The sequence below is a fragment of the Nilaparvata lugens genome, chromosome 3, assembly GCF_014356525.2.
Source record: "Nilaparvata lugens isolate BPH chromosome 3, ASM1435652v1, whole genome shotgun sequence".
NCBI classification, from domain to species: Eukaryota; Metazoa; Arthropoda; class Insecta; order Hemiptera; family Delphacidae; genus Nilaparvata; species Nilaparvata lugens.
In genome coordinates, this window is record NC_052506.1 from 64,998,910 (window position 1) to 65,022,224 (window position 23,315).

Below are 23,315 nucleotides of genomic sequence, written 5' to 3' on the forward strand. Positions count from 1 at the left end.
AGTTCAGAAAAATTTTGAATACAGTGGTTCATTTCAAAACTGAACTTTCGAGCTCATATGCCTGAGGTTCTGCCGAGAGCGAATTTTAGTTCAGTAGACAGAATTTTCGTTGAGTGTAATTAACTTTGGAGAATTGTTTTGATGCTGTTTTGCAGCACAGAGCACACAGATTTTGTGCTGCTAAATTCACGTATAATCGAGATTTTCAGTTGAAATGATTCAATGGGCACTGTTTAAACATTCTCAAAACGTATTACAGTAGTGAGAGAGAGGGATCAATGGAGTCTCTCTGTCCGTGATATAAAATAAATCCATTATTTTTATATTTTGAAGTTTCAACAAATTGTGAAGATGTACAATCAGAAGAGAATTGAAGAATATGGCCCATAAAAAAACGAGTCCAGAATATTGTATTGGATTGATATTTTAAATGAGTACAACATTCAAAATAAGAATCTCTGGCAATCGAACATAGCAATTTTCAGTTCATTCATTTCAAGCAATACATTTTTGTCAGTTGCCATTTCGAATCCTGTTTGCAGATACCCCAAGGCATTCAGAATCAATCTATCCACCAACTTCCCAACACTGTACGAGAAAACATGCAATTTCCGCCTTTTCAGGCTTCCATTCCCCTAATGGAACTAGTGACACAATTTTGCATAGTTTTTTTCTGCGGTTGTGATGAGTGTAAAATACAGCGACCGCGCTGCTGTAAATGTGCAATTGCAACGAATGGAGGATTTTTAATTGCCCAGCAGCCAACAGTCGCAATTAACTGCAACGAGGAGTTCCAACTGTGAGTGCAAGGGCACTCAAGAGGCAAAATAACATGAGACTGTGAAAAGCCGCACATACCACACAACTGTACTGCAATTAGTGCAATGCGCCATTCAAGTGTACTGACGACATAACACTTACACAATTAAGTCCACCTGGCTAGCTTCTATCATTCAAACACTGCTGTCTTCCAATAGGCAATGTAGTTTTATTAGTAGGAAAATATTATAAGAGATACATGATGAGTAGGGTCAGTGAGGTTGAAAGATCTTGCAGAATAGTGATAGATTGCATTTATTATGTTAAATCATAACTATCATTTTCAAAATAAATTATGGGATCATATTGGTTCATTCTCCTGTTTTGTATTTTTTTATACAATTCACAATTGTTTTTATCGAGATGCAGATTTGAAGTGGGGAGTTTTCAAAAGGGAATATTAATAAACTATAATCAGCAATTTTTAGTAGTTGAATCATATCATTTTAGTTCCAGTTGAACTCAATTATGAGAGATGTTAAGATCCAGAATGGCTGAAACATGGATCAATCTGTTATTCAGAGGTACTAGAGGCTGAAATCATGTTATAATACAGGAGAACTCGGATCGATATGATAATCTTTCGTTCAATAATGAGTAAGTAAGTTTGAAATATATTATTAACACCTCAGTGGGAAATGAATTCTTTAAAATATGTTGTAATGAATTGCATCTTCTTACTGATTTCCCATATTATGTGCAGCAGTGCAACACGTTTTCTAAATTCCACATTAACAAGGGTTGAGATAGTGTAAAATTTTATCGAAGGGACACGAAATTGGGCTAGAATTTTCTGTGAGACAATCTCTCTGGTGTACATCGTTGAAGAGACTTGACGGATTCAGCCTTAGTACATGAGGTGGAGTCGGAAAATTGGGAGGAATGACCGAGCCACCCACTTCAGCTCCACGCGCACATTTAACCCAGATTCTTCAGAGAAGATCGAGTAGTCCACTTATCACCAGTGGCCACCGTCACTAAGCACCCGACGAGAGTCACTCTCTTGCCCCACTACAGCCTTCACTCCAGTTTTGCTTGCATCTGTCCGACGAACAAAGTATATGATCAATTGGATCGAATAATGTTTCTCTTAATCTATCATTCTCTTGAATGACAATTACCTTAACAAATCATATCGTTCACAATCATTATCTTGTAGTTTCTTGAATAATAATAGAAAGAATTTGTCTTTCGTGAGCAAATGTGGAACATGTACATAGAAGGATTCTTTCCAATAAAAAACATGCTGTAGACAATAGAAGGTCGTGTTCGTAATTCAGTATGTTTTATTTTAGTGTGTTCTATTCAAGTGTATGATATTGGCCTCATCACGAGCAGAGTAATAAGGATATTCCATAGTCAAACCCAAATACCAAAGCCATTATAAAGGTCGGTAATATCTTCTCTTCGTCACGTACTGTACAGGTACATAATTTTTATCTACTATCATGACAGTCAAATAAATTTCTACGACATCGCTATGTGAGATGTGAGATGCACTCCATATGATATCACTATATTTTGTTTCTAAATAAGATCACAATATCATCATGATATGACATAGTATGATGTAAATATGTAAGGTGTACATTAAACTCGCTTCCCTGCTAACTAAGTTAACACTTGATGATGAGAGTGAGCAGTAATCTCATTTGTTGAGTGATTAGAATTTGTGTCACCAGCCCGCCGTCGACTTGCCGATCAGGCGACGCGAAGTGATCGTTGCGGGTCGCTCACCGGTTGTAGCGATCGAATTACTTTGTTGACGCGACGCCATGCCGCGTCCCGCATAAGATTGATGAGCGTCTGCAGAAGAATGCAGCGTCATATAGCCCCTTCGTCCATCCATCCCTCCTATAGCGACGAACGACTACGCAACGGCTTCGAATTTCATTAAAACGAACGATAACGGATAATTTGCGACTAGGAGACTGTGTTACGCAGACGCCTCAACTTACACGGTTCATTATCTCTAATGGATTACGATCGGCTCCATAACTTCTCAGTCCATGAGTACACAGAAGCTAACGTTGAAAACATCCATTTTCAAATCAAAAATTACTTTCTCGTAACTATTTGATAAGGATAGATTTCAAACGATTGGGTTCTCGAGGATTTTTATACTGTTCATTTCAATCGAATACATAAATTCATGAATTTCAGAGTATGAACATTCAAATCGCACTATTATCATTAATTTTTCTTCTTTTTTTATTGTTTGTAAGAGGAAGAAGAAGATAAATTTCAGAATATGAACATTTGAATTGCACAAGAAACTATCTTGTGAAATGTTGAAAAATTAATAATTCTCTCTTTGAAAAATGAAGTGAGCTTTTAATTGTGAAAATTCAAATAAAATTCATTTCCTCAAAATAATACACAGAAGTGAAAAATAACTTTTCGATAAGGTATATGATATCAGTAGCTTAGATCGGGTTTTTATAATAGAATTCTCAAATAATCTTTTTACTGAATTTCAAGTCTCATTACAGATTATCATCTCTCCATATTGTAAGAGTTCTAGCAGGTGAATTTAATCTTCCAAAAAAATATCCATCTCATCCACTTTTAAGCAGCTCTCGAAAAAGTGTGAATATTTTCTTTCACAAACGTAAGTAAGGGACCTTTTTTGCACGTACGTGAGCTGAAATTATACAAGTCTCATTGAAAGTGAATGAGAAACGATGCTTTGGACTGAATCCGCCGCGGTCTCAATCCGCTTGTCATATTATTCATCATGGCCCTTCAAGACGGGTGGCAGCCTCGAATTGAATATGGCCTTCTCAGGGGGAGCAACGATGGGCAAAAATTCAAAGCAGCTGGAAGGGAAATCTGATTCTCTTGTCTGCTCCATCTCATCACAGATTCGTGGCAAGAATGATTGATTCTGGGGTGTCTGGCTGATATGGTGCACCTCCTTATCTCAAGCGAGCTTGCTGCTCTAAATCTCGCAAAAGGCGTCAGATTGCCAGCCAAATGCTGAAAATATTGAATTGAAGAAGCAAACAATCACGTCAATAGAACTTCTAGAATATATAAAATTCATCTATTGGTTCAAAGTGAAGCTGGAATCTTTCATGTATAACTCTACCAGTCGAATTGCAATTGCAATCTACCATCAGTGACGATTCAAAAGTAAGAATTCCATCTCTTAAAATGGCTTCTCAGTAATTCACCTTGGTGATAAAAGAACTCTATAATTTCAGATTTATATCTGAACAATTTTATCAGCTGTATTACTTAGACTATAGATACATAGAAATGTATGATGGAGTGGACCAGTCAGAGTGTCCATTTGTCAAATTCTCAATCTTTTATATTCAATAGCACGTTTCTTTTCAACAGTTGAATGTTTAGTTTTCCTTGGATTTCAGTGATCCGGTATTGAGGCTTTCAATAAAAATGATCCCATTTCCCATAATCTTGTCAATTCAACATAATTTCTTCGGATATTGATGGTTTCATGAAGAATTATTCAATGAATCAAATAAAATCGAAGGAGAGTTTGTTTATTATTTATTTATTGTCTCAAAATTTGAAACTCGATCTGCTACTCGAAAGGAGTGATATGATGATCATCATATTTATGGTGAAATAATTCATAAGGCCTGCAGAAAATCGAACGTTCAAAAATCGATTTGTGAGAATAATTATACCCCAGCTATTTCCATAAGGATTGCTGTGCTGTTACATTAATAAAAAATGCTCCCCAATCTCAAAAAAATGTTTCTTCTTTCTTCTTCACATTGAGATTTCATATCTAACTAGCTGGCCCGGCGAACTTCGTACCGCCAAATAGTTAATGCATCTCATGAGAAACTTTAGCTGGAAGCACACCTGAGGAGGCGCGATGAGGCATTTTGCAACCAGGTGCTTCTTGCTTATTGGTTTGAATGGAAGAACTCACACACACTGAATCGAACATGTCATGATTAGGCGATCTCCATAAGATTAACACTTTGTATCACCAAGCCGCGCCCTCTGAGGTGTGCTTAACGTAACTTAATCTGATGCACTATATTCCTATGAAAATCATCCAACACTCATTATTCACATTTATATCTCAATATGGACTTCCTATGTGCTTAGTCAGTTGTGCAGCAGTTTGTATTTTTATTTATAGTGGAATGCATCTTGCTGGGAATTGAATGTTATATCTCCTTGCTGCTGATTTTCTGTCCTTGTAGGTTTTATTTATAGTGCAGTTGTTCGGTAGTGGAGCGTGTGAACGGGTCGCGAATCTCCTCTCCTTACAGCGTTCCCGGTGCTAGATTATTTTCCAAAGGAATTATCTATTTTGTGTGTTGGAATAGAATCCTTTCAGGTTTAAACCTTGTGCACATCACCGTGATCCTAATGATGGTTAAGAAAGTATGAGAATTTTCAATCATTGGTTAAATAGTTGAGGTCATTGCCGTCGCCGTCATGCGAATCGCATTATGGCTTTGAGAATCTTTCATCACTGCTAAACAGTAAATGGCCATGTTGTAGTTTTTTACTTCATTTCTGTATATCTTTGAGAAAAGCAATAGTTTAAGTGGTTATCAAGTCTATATATCGAAGGATTTGGGTCACTTCTGCGCAAACTGATTCGAGAATTGGACCAATATCGTTAGTTCAAGAAGTTGGGAAGTCTGATCATGATTGATGGCTGTGGAGGCTGTGAATTGCAGTTGGATAGGCTCAAAACGTGTTGAAACGAAGATGAGATATCTGAATGAGATCAAGAAGAACGGAAAAGGAAGGAAAATGAGGGGGAAGTAGAAGAATCAGTGGCAGAAAAATGAGAATGTGGAAAACTTGTGGAAAAATCGTCTTCTGAGAAAAAATGTCGGAGAAAGCCTTCAAAAAGAAACAGCTTCCAATGACATTCCCTGAAGAAAAAATGCCTTCTTCTAATTTTCAGAAGGGAAAGAAAGTTAAAAGTCGCGAGACCTCTTTCTAAGGGATTTCTCAACCTCTTCTTGCATACCAGAATTGGCAGCTCTAGATAAATTTTCGCGATTAATGGCACAGTTTCACAGTTTTCTTCCTAAAAAAACTCTGCTCGTGCCTCCAGCTTGGATGAATGAGCCTTTTCCTCTAAGATGAATGTATGTAGTGAAGAAGAAAGATACTTAATTTTCCAACAATGAAGTCAATGAACTTTCTATGTTAGAGAATGTTACCTTGAGAATATATCATCACTAGAATAATTGATGTGAGATCATTATTTTTTCTTGAGAAAATAAAATTATGTTACGAAAATTTAAATAAGCGTAGAGAGCTACTAGGAACGAATCTTTTTATTCAACTGCTACTCAGTGACCTCAAAGCTCAAGTAACTATAATTTATCTCAATTCTTTCGTTTTCATGTAGATAATAATTATCTGAGCTCTATAAGATTAAGCAGTCACTCATTATCATTACACCATTCCACAGTCTATTACCACATAATACCATATTATTATTTATCAATCTCATTCATATTTATTGGAAGAGTTTTATTACTTATCCAACGCTTGAACACAATATCGAACGTCTGATTATAGAGTTGAGAGAAGTTCATAGCCAACAGTATCACTTCGTCAAAGTCAATAGAGTACCCAGTTTATGTTGTTGCTCCCTTATTTCACTTGGCAAAGTGGTCCTAGTCACAGTTATAAGTGACAGAGCCTGTTTGGATGTCAGTGAACAGTCATAAATAATTCATCCAGCGGGTCAACTCCCTCCAAACTGAAGCAGCGTATCAAAAGCACAAGCAGTCCAATGATTTATACGACTCGAGTCGCTTTCTTCGGTAACAGATTGCCTTTGCCATCTGCATTGCCACTGACATCTGTTCACTGCGCCGTAAACTACATTTTTGCGAATTTTCTCTCGTCGTCAATTTTCTAGACAAACGTCTTTCAAATGAGAATTTCTTTTGCGTCATTTGTTTCAAGAGCATTATTCGCTATTGCTTGACAGCCAGTTCTGTGTAATTGGCCAGCCAGTTCTCTCAATATTTTCGCAACTGAAGCTTTTCTGACATGGTATGAAACATGACTCAGTGTATTTTTTGATATTTGAAGTGAGAAAAGCATAACTTATTATTCAAATCATAAGTGTAATTTGTTGGCAGTTATAAACAGTCAACTTCCAAATGAATAAACTGCACAGAAATTCCTTGTATTCAAATATCAGTGCAACCCGAGTTGAATAAGAATAGTTTTGAAAATAAATTTTGTCACACCTCATAGTGATTCAGCTCTATAAAACTCTTGGACTTTTCAAAAACTATGATACTGCATAGAATCAGTTGCTTAGTTGGAGAATAATCAAAGTGTATTCAGTCAATCGAACAAATTAATTTATTTCATCAAGTAGACATACAAAATCCAATTATCAAACTTATAGAATACAAATCTCAATTGAATTGAACACTGATTGTGGTATGAGTTAGCACTTGAGTACAGATATGATGTAGCAGTATTCATGAATTATTGTGAACAGGGTATGAAGGGAAGAATAATATTATCGAGAACAACATTGGATTAAGTATTGATCTTGATTAGTTCCAGTGAATTGTGTAATCCGCAAATCATAGCTTGCTGATGCCATAGATATTAAGTTTCAAGTTAATAGTCTTGAGAAAACCTATAGTGTCAGGTATGCGAAAATTTGTTACTGAGGCAAGAAGAAAACGAATTTCAAGAGAATCAAATTTCATTTATTATAAAAATCGTGAGTCTTTGCGAACATGTCAGAAAAGTAAATGTACAAACGTGCACTTGAGATGATATTATGAACCAGAAATAGTTCATTACTATGTTAACATATGAGTCGTATTCAATTTTCACATGCGGATATGAGAGTGAGAAAAAAAATAGTAAGGTTGAATCTAAGTTAGCTCTAAATGTAGGTTCATCATTTTTTTTTCGAGTGGAGCAATATATTTTATTCTATCCATCATATGTCGACAGCCGCTGAGCGATATAGACTTCTCAGTTGATAGGAATGGCTGTAAACTAGAGCTTTTCTGTCCCTTGGCAAACACAAATAAATGTATATGAGGCCGTTCCATACAAGCGTGAGCGTGCTTACAGTGTGTCGCGTCCTTATCGCTTGACAAAACTACGACCGTAGCGGCAACACTATAAAGTGTGAAAGTATGCGTGGGCAAGTATAAAATCAGCCTGCACTTGCAAGTGCTGCCAACTTGCCAAGTGAGTAGAATTGAAGCACGTGCTAAGCGCTTTCTCTCAGTTGCACCGTTTACAGCATTCTGTACGACCAGAATATTTGAAATTTTCAAGGAGATTAGAACTATTTGCATAGAAACTGCTTACTTGTACGAGCGATGCTCCCCAAGAAACCTCTACATGCTAAAACCGAGCGAATACATTCTATTTGGGAATTTGTTCATCTCAGTACAAAAGAAAGATTGGCACATTATTGTTTCTCTACTATATCAAGAAACATCAATTCCTAATGTATTATTCTCTCTTTTAAATTGGATAAATTAACGATAAACCTATTGCTGATAGAAGATCATTTGTTTTAAAAATTGGAAAAATACTCATTAACCACTAAGCTTCTTGCTTAGTTAGGTTCCCAATAATATTTATAACGGATTCTTTTTTTCACAATATATTAAATGGACGATCATTATTACTTGAATTGGCAGCGTGTTCGATTCAATTAAAAAAATTGAAGATCTTTGGCGAAACTTTTGATGCTGAGAACATATCATGTTAGATCGCAAAAGCTTATAAATTCGAATTATTAGATTGAATTGGATTCATGACAAAATGTTAAAGAATAAAATAATTGTACAATGAGATTTCTAGAATATATAAATAATACAGATGGACAGTGGAAGATGAGTCATGATTTAGTAACTTTCGAAAGTATTAATGAAATGTATAGTATTAAAAGTCATAGCATTGCACATCAGATTCGATTTTTTCATTCATTCTGATAAGAGACTATGACGATGTAACATTCATATTACGAACACAGTTTGAATTCGAATGTTCCAAGAGAGCTGGCGTTATCTGTTCGGTTACAACATTGAACTCGATAAATCTAGTAGTTGACTAGGTGACCGCACCATTATCCCGCGTCCTCGTTTCATATCCCAACAACTATCATGGAAACAAATTGTATATGCACACACATACGCGCAGCCACGTTTGCGTTTGCGTTTTGTGAATCGAATAGCAGCGGCGTTGTCTTGGTTGTCTAAGGGGGGGGGGTGGAGGATCGCTGTCGTCCAATGACAGTGCAACAAATTGCGTTCGCCATACAAACTGCGAACCAGGTGATCATTTTTCTTTGTCACGCGGCGACCTGAAAACCAAAGACCCGAAACATCTCTCACGCCCTGTTCATCCATCTCTGTTAGTTTTTTTGCAACAGAGTAAAGATTTACGTGCGCTCCCTAAGCACACACGCTCATCTTTCCCTCTGGAATAGCAAGCATGCTATACTATCTAGCAGTGTTTTCAGCAATATGCAACTTCCTATTTGGATCACATCTCGATCTGCAGACCATTGAATCATCTCTACCATAATCTTGATAGAAATATATCCAGAGATCTACTCGCTAATGAAATGATCCTTCAAAGACACAATCATGCATTCATAACGATGAATAGGTTAAGGCCCCATCAGTTATCGTGCAATATTTTCAAGCAATTAATTTATCTCTCAGCTTGACCTATTCGAGTATTATCACAGTCAAAGTATATACAATATACACATAATTTTCTTCTTTGAGTGAACTCTGATATTCAGCAAATAGAATTGAGTTATAATTGATCAGCCTGAGTTGTACCGTATGCAAACATGTTTACAAGTAGGGTTTTGCTATTTGTTTCTAGAACCAATAAGTTGTTGAGCCACCTTCAATGGATTCACTCAATTTTGTATCACTTCAATTTGATCTTATACTTTATGAGTAAAAACAAAATTATTTCTGGCTTGATTCCAGACTATATGATCGATAAATATAAAAAGTGAGTAGTTCAAAACTTTGAAAAATTGTGATAATGGTGGCAGTGAATTGATTACTCTCTCAGTTCTCAATACAGTTTCTTCATACATAATGCTCACACGCTTGTAGGGAAAAATGAGGCTAAAGCTGCGTTTACACCGGAGTTAATAACACGAGTTATTAACAAAAAGTTATCAACTTGACTGAATCGTCAAAAATTTATCTTTATAAAAGTTATTAACTCATGTTTCTAACAGAAAATTTCTTGTTATTAACAAGATCTTGTTATTAATTTAATTGACTTCCATATGATTTCATTTAACGAGACTATTCATATGATATAACAGCCGGAATAAAAAGCAAAAAATTGTCTTCAAATTCGAATTGGAACATATGTTTGATCATTAAAATAATGATCTTCATCTGATCTAATGTAAATAAATTATAATGCGTTTACACCAGAGTTTAAAATAAAAGTTTTCAACATAAGTTAATAACATTTTCTTTTCGCTGCTAGTTTTGTTATCAACAAGAGTTAATAACTTTGTCACGTGTTTTGTCTGCAGCTGTAGTTATTAGGGAACAGCTGTAGTTGTAGGGTAGGGATGCTGGGCGAGGGGGTTGCGGGGAAGATAGTAGCCTATTATTAACAAAAGATACCGACTCTCGATGGATAACATAAATCTTGTTAATAACAAGGAATATTCTGTTAAAAACACGAGCTATCAACTTTTTTCAAGAGAATGTTTTGTCGAATCAGTTAAGTTGACAACTTTTTATTAATAACTTATGTTATCAACTCCGGTTAAAACGCAACTCAACATGATGTTATTAACATCAGTTGATAACAAAAATTTTAAAAACTTGTGTTATTAACTACGGTGTAAACGCAGCTTATAATGGATTGCATAATAATGAAAATATAACAAGGTTCCGCGAAATTGAAATTCTTGTCTAGATTCTTCAACGTTTGTCACATTGTCATATATTCGAACTAGTTCTAGTTCTATTCATATATTATTCTCTGACTAGTTCTAAACACTTTTTAACTCTAATGAATTGATCATTGATGGTGATAATCTATACAGGCGTTCTGTAAAAATTTAATTGTACAGATAACAAATTTATCACCCATTTGCGCACTTTGGTCAACCACTTCTTCAAGAAACCTATGAGTCAGCTGGATGCTATTCAATTTGAATAATCTAGGAATTCATAAATATTCCGGCTGATGATTATGTCAAGTTCCTAGTAATACAGACTGAATAAAATACCGCATAAGTAAGAGCATAGAGAAAAATTCATGTTTTTGGTCTCAGGGGACCTTGAAAAGTATAGAAAACTTGAATTAGGGGTACCTTAATTTTTTTTGGGAAGCAATACTTTCCTCACCTATGGTAGTAGAGCAAGGAAAGTAACAATAGCGTAAGTTTCTCTTATGCTATTGTTTCTCTATGGTAAGAGTTCCAAGGAAAAACATATTGGACCCTAGGAAAAGTTTCTGCGAGGGACCTAGCTCGATTCTTCAATTTTGATAACAGTTGATGGATGGAATGCACATTTAACACATCCTAAAAGGAATGTTGGTGACTAGAAATGCATGTGATTTAGAATGCTACAGTTTCACCCTAGGTTGGCCAACGATCTTTATATACTAGTTAGTATAAGTTATAGATCGTTGGGGCTGGCACCTGATCACGCTTGAGGAATGGCGAGCAAGTGAAAGCATGGTATGAAAACTGCTTGGACGGCTACATTGTAGTTACAGAAGAGGGGAATCGATGCACCGACCAGTACAATCATGGCAGGGACAGGGTCCAAGGCGTAAGGCCTCACCATGTTCTCAGCTTCAGCTCCGCAGTCACTCTACACTAATTCGAGGCTCACACAATCCGGCCTCACTATGTTGAAGGCTCACCTCACTATGTACTCTTTATCCTTACACTTTGTAACCATGCACATTACTTCTACATTGCGCACTCTCATCTTTCACATGCTTAACACTGTCACTCATGTAGCATATTACAGCCTGTCACCTCCCATGCGATGTTGCGTTCAGTGAAGTGATCTCAAATGTGACTATGTATCTGCAACTAAAATATGTGCTGACCGTGTCTCAACTTCTAAAGTGGGTATTTATTTTTCCATCATTTTCAACATTTTTCCATATCATTCGTTATAATAGTCGTTGAATTATCGAATATTTCTCCATATTCATTATTCGTTTCCTTATTCCTTGCTTTGAAGCTCTGATAAGAGATGCTCATGACTAATATTTTGAGTCAGAACATGCATAGCGAGATCTCACTGATATCTAGAGCCTTGAGTCGTCAGTTTGTGTGTGTGTGTGGGAGGGGGGATAGTTTGTGGGTTTGTAGGTTTGTATGTATGTTTTAGTTTAATTGCTTCATCAATGAACTTCAAATTCTCAACAAAAATGATTTGAACCATTACATTACACAGACCGGGTTTGATGACCAATAGAATAGACTCACTCCTTCACCTTATCCAGGATATAACAAAATAACATTGAAAGTGCAAGAGAGAAAAATGTGTAGTGACTTATCCAACATAGGAGTGAATTAAGAAGCTCTATTGATTCATCACATCATACAATATTACAAGTTACAGATTTTAAAATCAGTTTATGAGCGAATTCTTCAATCCTGGGGGCACACCAGTAGATTATTATTTGAGTGGTTTCACAATACAGGATTTGATTGAATTGAGAAAACAGAAATCCCATACAGTGGTGGAATAGACAAAAAACGTGGAGTATCTTATTTATCGATAGAGCTGAAATACTTGAGAAAAACCATTCTAGATCACCAAAAAATACTGTTATTGATTTTTCTCAATTATTCACAAGGAAACTGAAGAACAAGATGACTAGTGACCCATCAAGGATTGAAAGCAATCTTATTGTAAAAAGAAGAAATTTTATTTCAAACATTCGCTTTGCTGCTTCAAAACAGAATAGTGAATCATTGTGAATACAGTAGCAACAGTTGCACAGAAGGGTAAGTGAGAACTATAAATTACCCTCTAGGATTCTTAGGAGAACGGGCGAGTAGAATTGAATATCTTGAGAGAGACTCGATGGGATGAGGGTGGTTGGGATTGCAATAAGGGTTGGCACTGCTAAAGGGTGTGCTTTGCAGCACTTCAAGTCGAAGCTTAATGACGCAGCAATGCCAGTCAGCAACAAACCGTTAATGTGGGTGAGTGAGAGAGTAAAGGGTAAGGAGGAATTATGAAGAGTGAGAGAGCTGGAAATGCTCTAACGCTCATTGCTGCTCAGTTGGCAGTGGTGTGCTGTGCTCATTTATGGGACAGCCAAATGCCATGAAACCAACCCGTCCGATGAGTTCCGGCATTTTCACGACATGTCATTCCAGAAATTGATTGATTTGCAGTCACCGCATGTCAAGGTAATAATACCGATTGCCATAGATAATATTCAACATGTTTCTATTCGTTTTTAAGGGAACATAGAATAATAAACTTCATTATTAAGTTAAATATGAAATGAATCAATTATGATGTTTGAAGTTTTTATATAATCTCGCATTTCACTGATATATCTCGAATATAATGTGATATTAAATATAAATTATACAAAAAATCCGATATTATTATTCTATATTTTCAGAGCTAACCTTAACCGAAGGGAGAAGGCGAATTGTGAGTATAATTCCATAAACCAAAAATTGTTGTTCTCACACTTTCTACGCTTGATTGTGAGTCTGTGATGGAAATTGAATTAAATTCAATTCATTTTTGGACATAATTATTTTTTCATTATGTTCTCGTTTGTTGGGGAAAAGAAAAGTTTTTTTTTATTATCTGGTTCTAAATTTTCGTGAATAGCCTGAATGAATAATTCGCAATTAACTGTTAATTGAGTGGAATATTGAGTTCTATTTGGTATTTAATCGATCTAAAATCGGAATGAATGACATTGGACTGGAAATTATGTGATTCATTGAATCTTTTTTGAGTGGGTGTTTCGGCATTTCCCACTTTTCACTTTTCATACTCATTGAAATTCATGGAATTGAAACTTATGTTGTTGAAATAATCAACTATTCTTCTGCTCATGCTACTATGTTGTAATGAAACAAATTAAGAAAGTTAATCATCGAGGAATTATTGTGATCCCAGGATCTAATATCGATCGATTCATTTTCTATGATGATTTATAAAAATAAGAAAAAGTCTTTAACAATCAATTTCGTTAGGGTGTTCTTGCTTGGATTCTCATGAACCTTTGATTGAACATAACCACTTGAACAAATTTGTGGAATTGTGGAACATGTGAAGTGGTAAATTGCAAATCCTTTATAGAGGATGCGATGTTCTTGATATTTATAAGAGCAGTTGCTAAAGTCCCTAATTTGCGAATAAATTCACAAATAGTTAAGGCCGTCCGGCTCGCAAAATTACTGGGTTCAAACCGCAGCTTTAGCTCAGTGGTAGATACATGGTGCGTGGTCCAGATTTCCTATAGATTTCTTTCCGTATTAAAATGTATTTATGGGAATTGATTACAATTAAGAACTCTTCAACAACACTGAGTTCACAGATAATTAAACATTAATTACAAATATTTCACATTTAAAAGAGGGATAGGCTTGATAATTTAAAAGTTTAAAGGAAGAAAGAACCCTAAACTCCATGTGCATCCTTTCAGAACGAGATCACAAGCCAGAAGAAAGTGGTTTTCAGAAAAATTCTATCTCTTCCTTGAACAAACTGGTTGATCAAACAATCAGCTGATTCGCTAGGTATTGATTCAAATAACTATCGATTTATTCTAGATCGATTGATTCATTTAAAAGTGTAAACAAATAATTCTAACCTCAATGTACATGCAAACTGTTATTTTTATGATCTGCCAATAATAAATAAGCCGCTTTATAATTTTTAAATCTGCCAATGGATCCTCATTAGTTGTTGAATCACAGTTATACATGTATTTTCTTATCATTTTAGATAATACGATTATTCTTTATCGCTAACAACATTCGATTTTATTTGAGTGGTTCTTTGACTAGGTTAACTTTCTTTTCCATTTTATAATTCTATTAAGGTTCAATAGTTCATTCCAAAAATATTTTGTGGTGCTAAAATACCACGTGACAAACATCAATGAAAATTATGGTTCATTTGAATTGCACTAGTCATATTCAACAATCAATGGGAACCGAAGAAACTGGTAATTCTTAATCCAATGTCAACTAACAAACGAGACTAGTAGAGACAACCACTTGTGATTAAAACAGTGGAATTATGAAACCAGTCTTACTGTGTTGAGTCAGGACAATCAATTATATGTGAACCAAATTAATCAATTATCACATAATAAGATTAAGTTATTCATGATATATCTATTTTTAATTGAAGATTCGTTTCTTTTTTAAGTGTAAATTGTTATTTCTATAAGTGATAGTAGCTTTAACCTACATTTTGATTTGGACTGTAGTATAAGTTTGAGAAGGGACAATTCTGGGTATAAGGCTGTTGTGCTTTCTCACATAAGTGTGAATTGTACATGACTGAATTAGTGAATTTATATATTTATCTATAATTCAATCATGACTTTTGTTAACCGAGAATAAATCTCATCAATTATAAAGTTAGCATTAACGTGTTGAGACTGTTACCTTCTGTTGAATGATGAATTTTAGGAGTATATTTAGCAGATAAAGACATCTCAGTGGAGTGAATGAATTCGTGAGGAACCTTGGCCGAGCTCAGTGGTGATATTGGCTTCAAAATTCGGGTAATGCAGTATCAAGGTGAACTCAGCGGAGGATCGACCATAGGGTAATCGGTTGTGATGCAAAAGAGGCAGTCCTTACACATGAGCCGTTAGGAGATGGAAATGCGGTTAGAGAATGGAACCAAGAGCAGCATGTACGAGAATGAATAGAGAGAAATCTGAAGAAGAGACATGAAGAAACGTGAAAGAGATTGGAATGGAGATTCACTTCAGTCGTCTAAAAAGATTTGGTTTCATGGTGAACGATCGAGCGAAGAAACGGTATAGAGATGGTTTTGTGACCAACTCACCTCAGTCCAAATCCTCAATGCAAACTCACTAAATACACAGAAGCTCCGCCTCGTTACAGCTCCGTTTCAAATCGGGCTTCAGTCTCATTCTGTCCTCTTTTTCATCATCTTCTTTCACTCTTTAATCGTCTTTCTTTCTCACAACTTTTTATCAGAATCGACATTGCTTATTTACTCATGTGATCGAGTCTTCAGAATTTTAATGAATACGCTTCTAGACTGTATGTTTTTCTCGTAATATGAAATAATACGTGTTTGATACTCTGTTGGATTTCTTAGAGATTGATTGATTTCGATGATGAAAATATTTGCTTTTATTTTCTATTGGTGGAAATTGATATGTGTTTTCATCAGATCAACAAGTCTCTAGACTTAAATGCCAATCCTATCTTGTAACTTGAATAATTCCAATCAGTATGTTGCGAATTGGATGATTAAATTACAAATGACTGAATTCTGATGATTGAATGTTATGATATCCGCGATGCAGCTTGAAACTAGTTCATTGGCCAACTATATTCATGATCATTATATCAATATCCATATTTATATTGTTTCACATTCATATCAATACTCCTATTAATGTGTTCATGAACTACCAGGTTACCTGTGCTCCGCAACGGTTTGTTGAAAGTTCAAATAATACATTGAATTTAATTCTATTGTTCTTTGCTGATATTGAAGGAATTAACAACTGTAATAATTCATAATAGAAAGAGCAATCTGATTGGGCTTCTATCCCACGTTTATCCGAGAGTGTAATTATTTATAAAGTGGAAATATATTTCAATTGAGTTCTTTATCAAATTCACATTAGTATACTTTGAAATACAATTTCAATAATTTCTTGCTGAAAATTCTCCATGGAGTGAATATTTTCTTTTTTGAAAATGACTGAGTGGTATGAATTTTGATATAATTCTTGTATTTGAATCATATAAATTCGAGAATATGGTTTATTAAACTCTTATAAGTGTTGGACATGTTTCTGACAAGTTTGATAGCCTCAAAGCAGATTATCATCTCCTATCGATTCCCATTTTTCTGAGTAAGTGGAATTGTCATTGGCTGACACAACGAAATATTTGGTCTTAGCACGGACCTCGAGAATCTCGGCAGGACTCAGAAGGCTGTGACGTAACTGAGCGCACCCTGCTCATTAATCAAAGCAAGAATGTTCGTTAGTCAGAATGAGAAATAACATTGCGTTTCCTGGTTGAGGGTACAGGCAGCTCAAATGGGCTACAAACACTGCCAGCTGTGGACGAGTTACTTGCGAATAATAACCCATATAAATCACACCACACCCCAGCTAAAAATATGCTCGCTGCCGAATGTATAATACTGCTTTACAGCTCGGATGAACAAATGTCCGTCGAAAATCCTGGTTTACATGAAAACAAATGGTCTTGTCCAATTCCCGCTGCGGAATGAGAAGATATTTGGGAACTTTTTTCGTTTGAACTCTTCTTGAAGATTTCATACTTGTTGGCCATTGAGTGAACATTCGTTTTGAATACTCGATATTTGATAACTCTGATATTTCTGAACAACATTTCTCCTCCAATTATCCTCCAATTAGAAATCTGCTCATCATACTTACTCAGTCATCTCCCTCATTATAAATTGGATCGAGCATACATGCAGTTGATGTGCGCATCCATAGGCATGTCTTCTTCTTCTTCTTCTTCTTCTTCTTCTTTTCAGGGTATGAGCATCAGCTCTGCCTGTTCCGAAACTCATATCAGCCCATCTATTCCTTGGACGGTCTCTTGCTTCTGGCTCGTAGTTAAGAACCAATTTTGGTTCAAACCTACTGTGAGATATCTTCCCATTTACAGAAAATATGTTAAGTTGTTCCCTTATCTCAGTATTTCTGAAATGATCTTCTCGGCTGCACCATAGGTGCTCATCAGAGAAATCTCATTTCAGATGCCTGTAGTCTACTTCCATCTGGCCCTGACAGCACCCAGGTTTCACACCCATATAAAAGGATTATTACTGCTATAGCTTTGTAGGATTTTAGCCTGGTACTCTGGCTAGCATTATTCTTTAGATTTCTATGTATGGTACCACATGTTTTGGAAGCGGTGTATTTTTTTGATAGTATCTCTTCCTTTCCTGTAAGAGATATCACAACCCAAGTAATTGAGATTTGATACCTGTTCCAGGTATTATTTAATACTATCTTGCTTTTTACTGGCTCCTTTCCCTTAAAAGCCATAACCTTCGTATTCTGCTGTGATATTTTCAGGTAATATTTTTGACATAGGCTTTTAGCTTTAAACTAAGTCTCTGCAGATCATACTCACTGTTCTGTATGGTTATTAGGTCATCAGCGAAGAGCAAGCAGTCAAGACATTTTTAGTTTATGATGATTCCAGTAATAATTTCAGACTTCCAATTCTTGATCATGTCATTCAAATAAATATTAAACAGAGCAGGTGATAATCCACACCCTTGTCTTACTCCCTATTTCATCAGATATGGAATCTCCTGCTTCATGTATAATAATATATTCATTTGGTATTTTCCAGCCACCTTTCATTATAATACAGTATCATATTGAATTGCCTCCATTGCTCGAAAAATTTGAACTTTTCTCTGTCACGTTTTGGGTTAGAATTGCATTGGAACTCTCATCCTCACCCCTTGATCCAATTCAGAATGAATCCAACGAAGTGTTGTTTCGTCTGCCCACACGTCAACGTCAACTAACAGTGTTGTGAACGAGATCGCTGAACCCAGGCGCAACACATGCGCTCAACTGCGTTGCGGCTTGCATCCAAAACAACGCCCGGCTTAGACGGAACAGACGCACAACAGTTTCTGCTTCTACCCCAATTGCAACAACCGGCTCTCGCTAGTCCGTTCTTCTTCAAAAGCCAACCAACTGAGCAAGTGAAACACAAACCGGCTAATCGATGATTCGTTAAAGTGAGACAGAACGCTGTTCGTCACTCGTGCGAGCGGTTTGGCTCCGAGCCCAACGCAGAATGGACAATGTCCGCAGCACTAAGGTCACTCGCTGTATTATGCACGTGTTCACCTCTCTCTCACTACCGCACCTCATCAGAACTTCCCTCACTCAGTTGAGTGCAAATATGTGCCGACGGCGCATTTATTAATGTCAAAACGTATATTATGCCAGATCGTTGAGGAGTACTCTGCATTCATTACCACATTCAAGCCAATCGACCTGCATTCATGCGAGCCGTAATTATTTCCATGTTCACTCACAACCGGTGTTCCGGTTAACCGTAATTTATGGAGATTTTCAAGGTCAGTGACCTAGAAGTAATGAATTGTGGATTTCACTTCATTTGTCCTTGCTAGTCATCGGTGTGAGAGTTTAAACTCTATTTTACTAGAAATATTTCGATCAGAATGTTCAAGCCCTCCAATATTTTGAAATCGTAATTGAATTTTCGTTGGAATGGGGAGATTTTTCAAAAAACACTTTTTCAATTATTCATTCATACTTTTGTTTTGTATTATACATAGATATCATATTCAAATGATATTTTGCATCACATATTGTATATTCTGCTGTTTGTGATCCAGCATGATCACTAGAATTGAATTTTAAGGTGAATGGAATCTATATTAGTAGAATTCTCCATCCTTTTATTATTTCGTGACTTGTGAACTCGTATGCAAGACACATACAGTTGCCTTTGTATTTTATTTGAACTAATTAATGTTTAATAATATTTTTTCATTCTTCTAACAAGAAAATCAAATAGAAAGAAAGGAGGAACGATTGTGGAAGTGAATTCTATTCAAAATGAATAGCCTCCGCTCAATAATAATTTTTCAAGTGGAAGCCAATCACTAAATAAATCTAATGTATGACTTCAAAGCTCAGATTCATCTATGAATGAAATAGATGAAGTGTTGACGATAGGTAAGAAAGGCGGCCAAATCCGATAGTTTGGCAAGATCAATCGGCCACCACTATAAGCGTCCATAAATTGCACCAGAGATAAATGTTCTCTTTCTCAAAGACTAACGCTAGGGTCGAAATTGAATAAGTGCTTGTTCCTAGCCGGCTCCAATAATTGATTTCGCTCTCACTCCAGCTCACTTCCTAAGCTATCTTGGTGTTCAGGTTCCCTTTATCAGTCGCTCTCTCTTTCTCCCTTATCTCATTGTACCGTCAACTGTACTTTCCCATTTTCCACTGGACCGTATAATCGATAACAAAGAGATGTAAGGGACAGGCTCTATCACCATTCGCGCGTCTTCCGTTTGTTCGGTAAAGAAACGACCAAAAAGAACTGGCTATCATTAAAAGTTTCAAACGAATAGCCAGAGCAGAGCGATTCTAGTGTGGTTGTCTCTGCCTTGCACAAGTCAGCTCAGCTGCAGCCCGATCTAGACAAGCACTGTTCATCCGTGATTCTACCTTCTCGTTTTCAAGTTGTCCTTCTATTGAGATTACGAGACTCAGGCCTCCTTTCATTGGATGGATGACTTATCAATGTACGCTTCGCAGAGCACGAAAACAGATTATCCCTTACGAGCTTCCAGGCCATGTTACTCTGTTTTCTCTCGTTGGTCTATGGTTAAGCCACAATAGATACTTATCAGAGCAAAATCGAGCTCTGTTTGAATTCAATCTCCATTCACATTATGTGAATAAGCGGAACGCTTTTGAAGAATGTATTATTTGAGAATTAGGCTTCGGTAGATGAATCTTCTGTGAACAAGGTAGAGGTTGAATAATTGAAATTTCAAAAGATATCTAAACCAAATCACAGACAGTAAACAAAATCTTGACTCGATAGTCAATCTGGATAAATGTTCTCTACTCAACCCATTCCTTATTTAAAAAGTACATTGAAACTGGTGTGTGTTTCAATAGTCGATTGGGAAAGAACTGTAAGGACATAAGGAGCTTTCAAGTTGAGTTTTTATTTACTGTTCTCCACTGAACAATGTCAAGATCTTACCAAACCACCAACAATCAATTTTTTAAAATCATTGTTCTCATGTTCTATTTGGGACGGAAATATTGAAAAAATAATACAAAAATACTGATCGGAATCTATTCTCATTGAAATATACGTAGTTCATAAAGTTTTCCTTAAAGCTACATATATACACTACCAAAAATTCCATTATCAAATTAAGACACCACAGTGGACCACACAATCAGTACATTAAAACACAGAATAGAAAATTCTTAATGACAATCGTATCAGTTTTCTTTGATTGAAAATTTGAAATCATTATTCAAAGGAGTATTATGCCTCTGAAAAAATTCCTGAGTTAATGAGATCACAATGACCTAGCAGTAATAGAGAAGTGGTCATCTAGTAAGACGTGGCTCTTACTTAGTAATACTTCAGTCACTAATAGTTCGGAGAGAATAAACTCAAAAGATAATTTGGAATGAATATTGGAGTAGCATATTCTGAATAAATCCAGTTGCCTATACTATAATTCATCTAGGATCAATCAGGTCATCATAGAACTCTCCCGCCACCTTATTTCAGGCTATTATTATTCATGAGATGTAAAAAGTGTCCATGCCAATTGGCTAAAATGGCTGAACTTTTGAAGCGCTATTAGATTCTAGCCACAAAACCGATCTGACCAATGCTTTCAGAAGGAGAACCTCTGAGTGAGGACTATTCATGGGAATATTAATAATGCTGTTTGATTTGATGAGAAATACATTGCTCCACATAACTACAAACTCTGAAGTACTACTCTTGACTTCGAGTAACGAAGTTAATCGCATTGCATTATTACTATTTATAGCATTGAGCATTAATAGAGTCCAAAACTGAAGGGGTTCTCAGGCTGCAGATGATACGCCTTCATGGTCGAAAGATTACAGACAGATCGATCGGAATGATCATACAAAGAGAACTCGGCAAGTTGGGCACTGAAACCGGACTCATTCATAATCCTCTGGTTGAACTCGACCGATTGAGAGCTCACTTGTAAGAGACGCTAACAAGGCCCGATGTTAACATGGTCGGCTGAAGCCAAACGACCACAATTGAAGCTGGAGGGAGATTATTTAGTAGCCTCCTGTGCTCAAAGTACATTTGAATAAAGCCACTTACTGAACAAGTTACCATACATAGGATTATCAACATTCTCCTGTCCTCTGATTGTTCTAAATTTGAATCGTATTATTGTTAGAATGACTGCACTCTTAAGAGATACGCGTGCAAATACGCAGCAACAATAATTATTATAAGTGAGACTTGGAAATGTCGAGTGAATAAATACACGCAAATTGGCCAGAATGAACATGGATGATGTACATAAAGCACTTTCGAGTGAAAAAAATTCTTGTACGCCTCAGGTATCTACAGCTAAAGAATTTGTGACATGTGTCTAGGATTGATCAACAACTCAATTTCCGTGCTCTTTGTAACAGATTGTTACATGAGTCGAATTTATTTTTATCATCTTTTTATCTTATTATTGAACTAAGTTTCCGAAAACAACCTCTCCTTCTAATTTTTGACATTGGATAGAGGGAGACAAGGCTTGATTGTCTTTAACCATGTTAGCAAGTTAAAATCCGTTTTTTGATAAGCAGTTATTCTTCTGTCTCATTCTACTGTAATACCTTTTATTACTTCTCTCGTAGCTTTCTCTCTCACTCACTGATTATCAAATTGTTTTCGTACTTCTTGGTCACATCGCGACTTCACTTGAAGTTTTCAGATTCATTCGAAGCCTAGCTCTACTACCCACTAGTTCATTTTCTGTAGATCCAGTTTTAAATAATTGAGCAAAAGACGAATAAGTTACAGTTGGAGTCGATTACGGAGTTTCTCTTTTACATGTAATTTTTTTGTCAGTGGTTTTCTCAAATATCCATTAATATGTTTTGCTCAGTTATATTTATTTTATTCAATTTAAAATTTTCTGTTCTCCAAATTCCGCTGAAAAGGTAACAATATTTTTATATTCGAATTTAATTTTATTTCTCTTTAAAGTTCAGAAATTTTAGTAACTATACCTTTTTTCTGAAATTCTATCTTTCTTCTCTACATAAACTTCCAAGATATATAAAGATTGTTTAAAACCATTGAATAAAAAATATAATAATGTTAAACATAATTGCACTAAATGTTTAAGCATATAAATTCTCAGTAAAAATATATGAAACTGTCATACTAATTTATTCTGGAAATTAATATTTTAAAATTAAATCTCTAATACTATCGAAATTCTTGGAAACAATTTTTGCTTTTCTAATAAAATTGTAATCTCATTGTAATTAACTTCTATTTTGTTCATCTGCGAACAAACCGATTTCAAGTTTGATCAAAATAATATTATTAGTTTATATTTGTCTTTCTCTACAACGGTCGAACTAATTCCTGATGTCGAACCAATAATTGTTACTGATGTCGAACTAATACATGATGTCGGACCATTACCTCGATGTCGCACTAATACAGGATGTCTCATCACTTGACATCCCAC

At 35.8% G+C, this 23,315-nt stretch overlaps 1 protein-coding gene across 7 annotated transcripts in view; it reads left to right on the top strand.

Annotated features, from left to right (window-relative positions):
* Positions 1-23,315, top strand: part of LOC111053237 — a 285,465-nt gene that overhangs the window by 175,927 nt on the left and 86,223 nt on the right. For 3 of the 7 annotated variants that reach the window (XM_039424323.1, XM_039424320.1, XM_039424324.1), the window contains one exon: positions 13,432-13,463. The exons of the other annotated variants lie outside the window; for them this stretch is intronic. The gene's annotated coding sequence lies outside the window, so the exon portion shown is untranslated. The remainder of the gene's footprint in view (positions 1-13,431; positions 13,464-23,315) is intronic. 7 annotated transcript variants of the gene reach the window in all.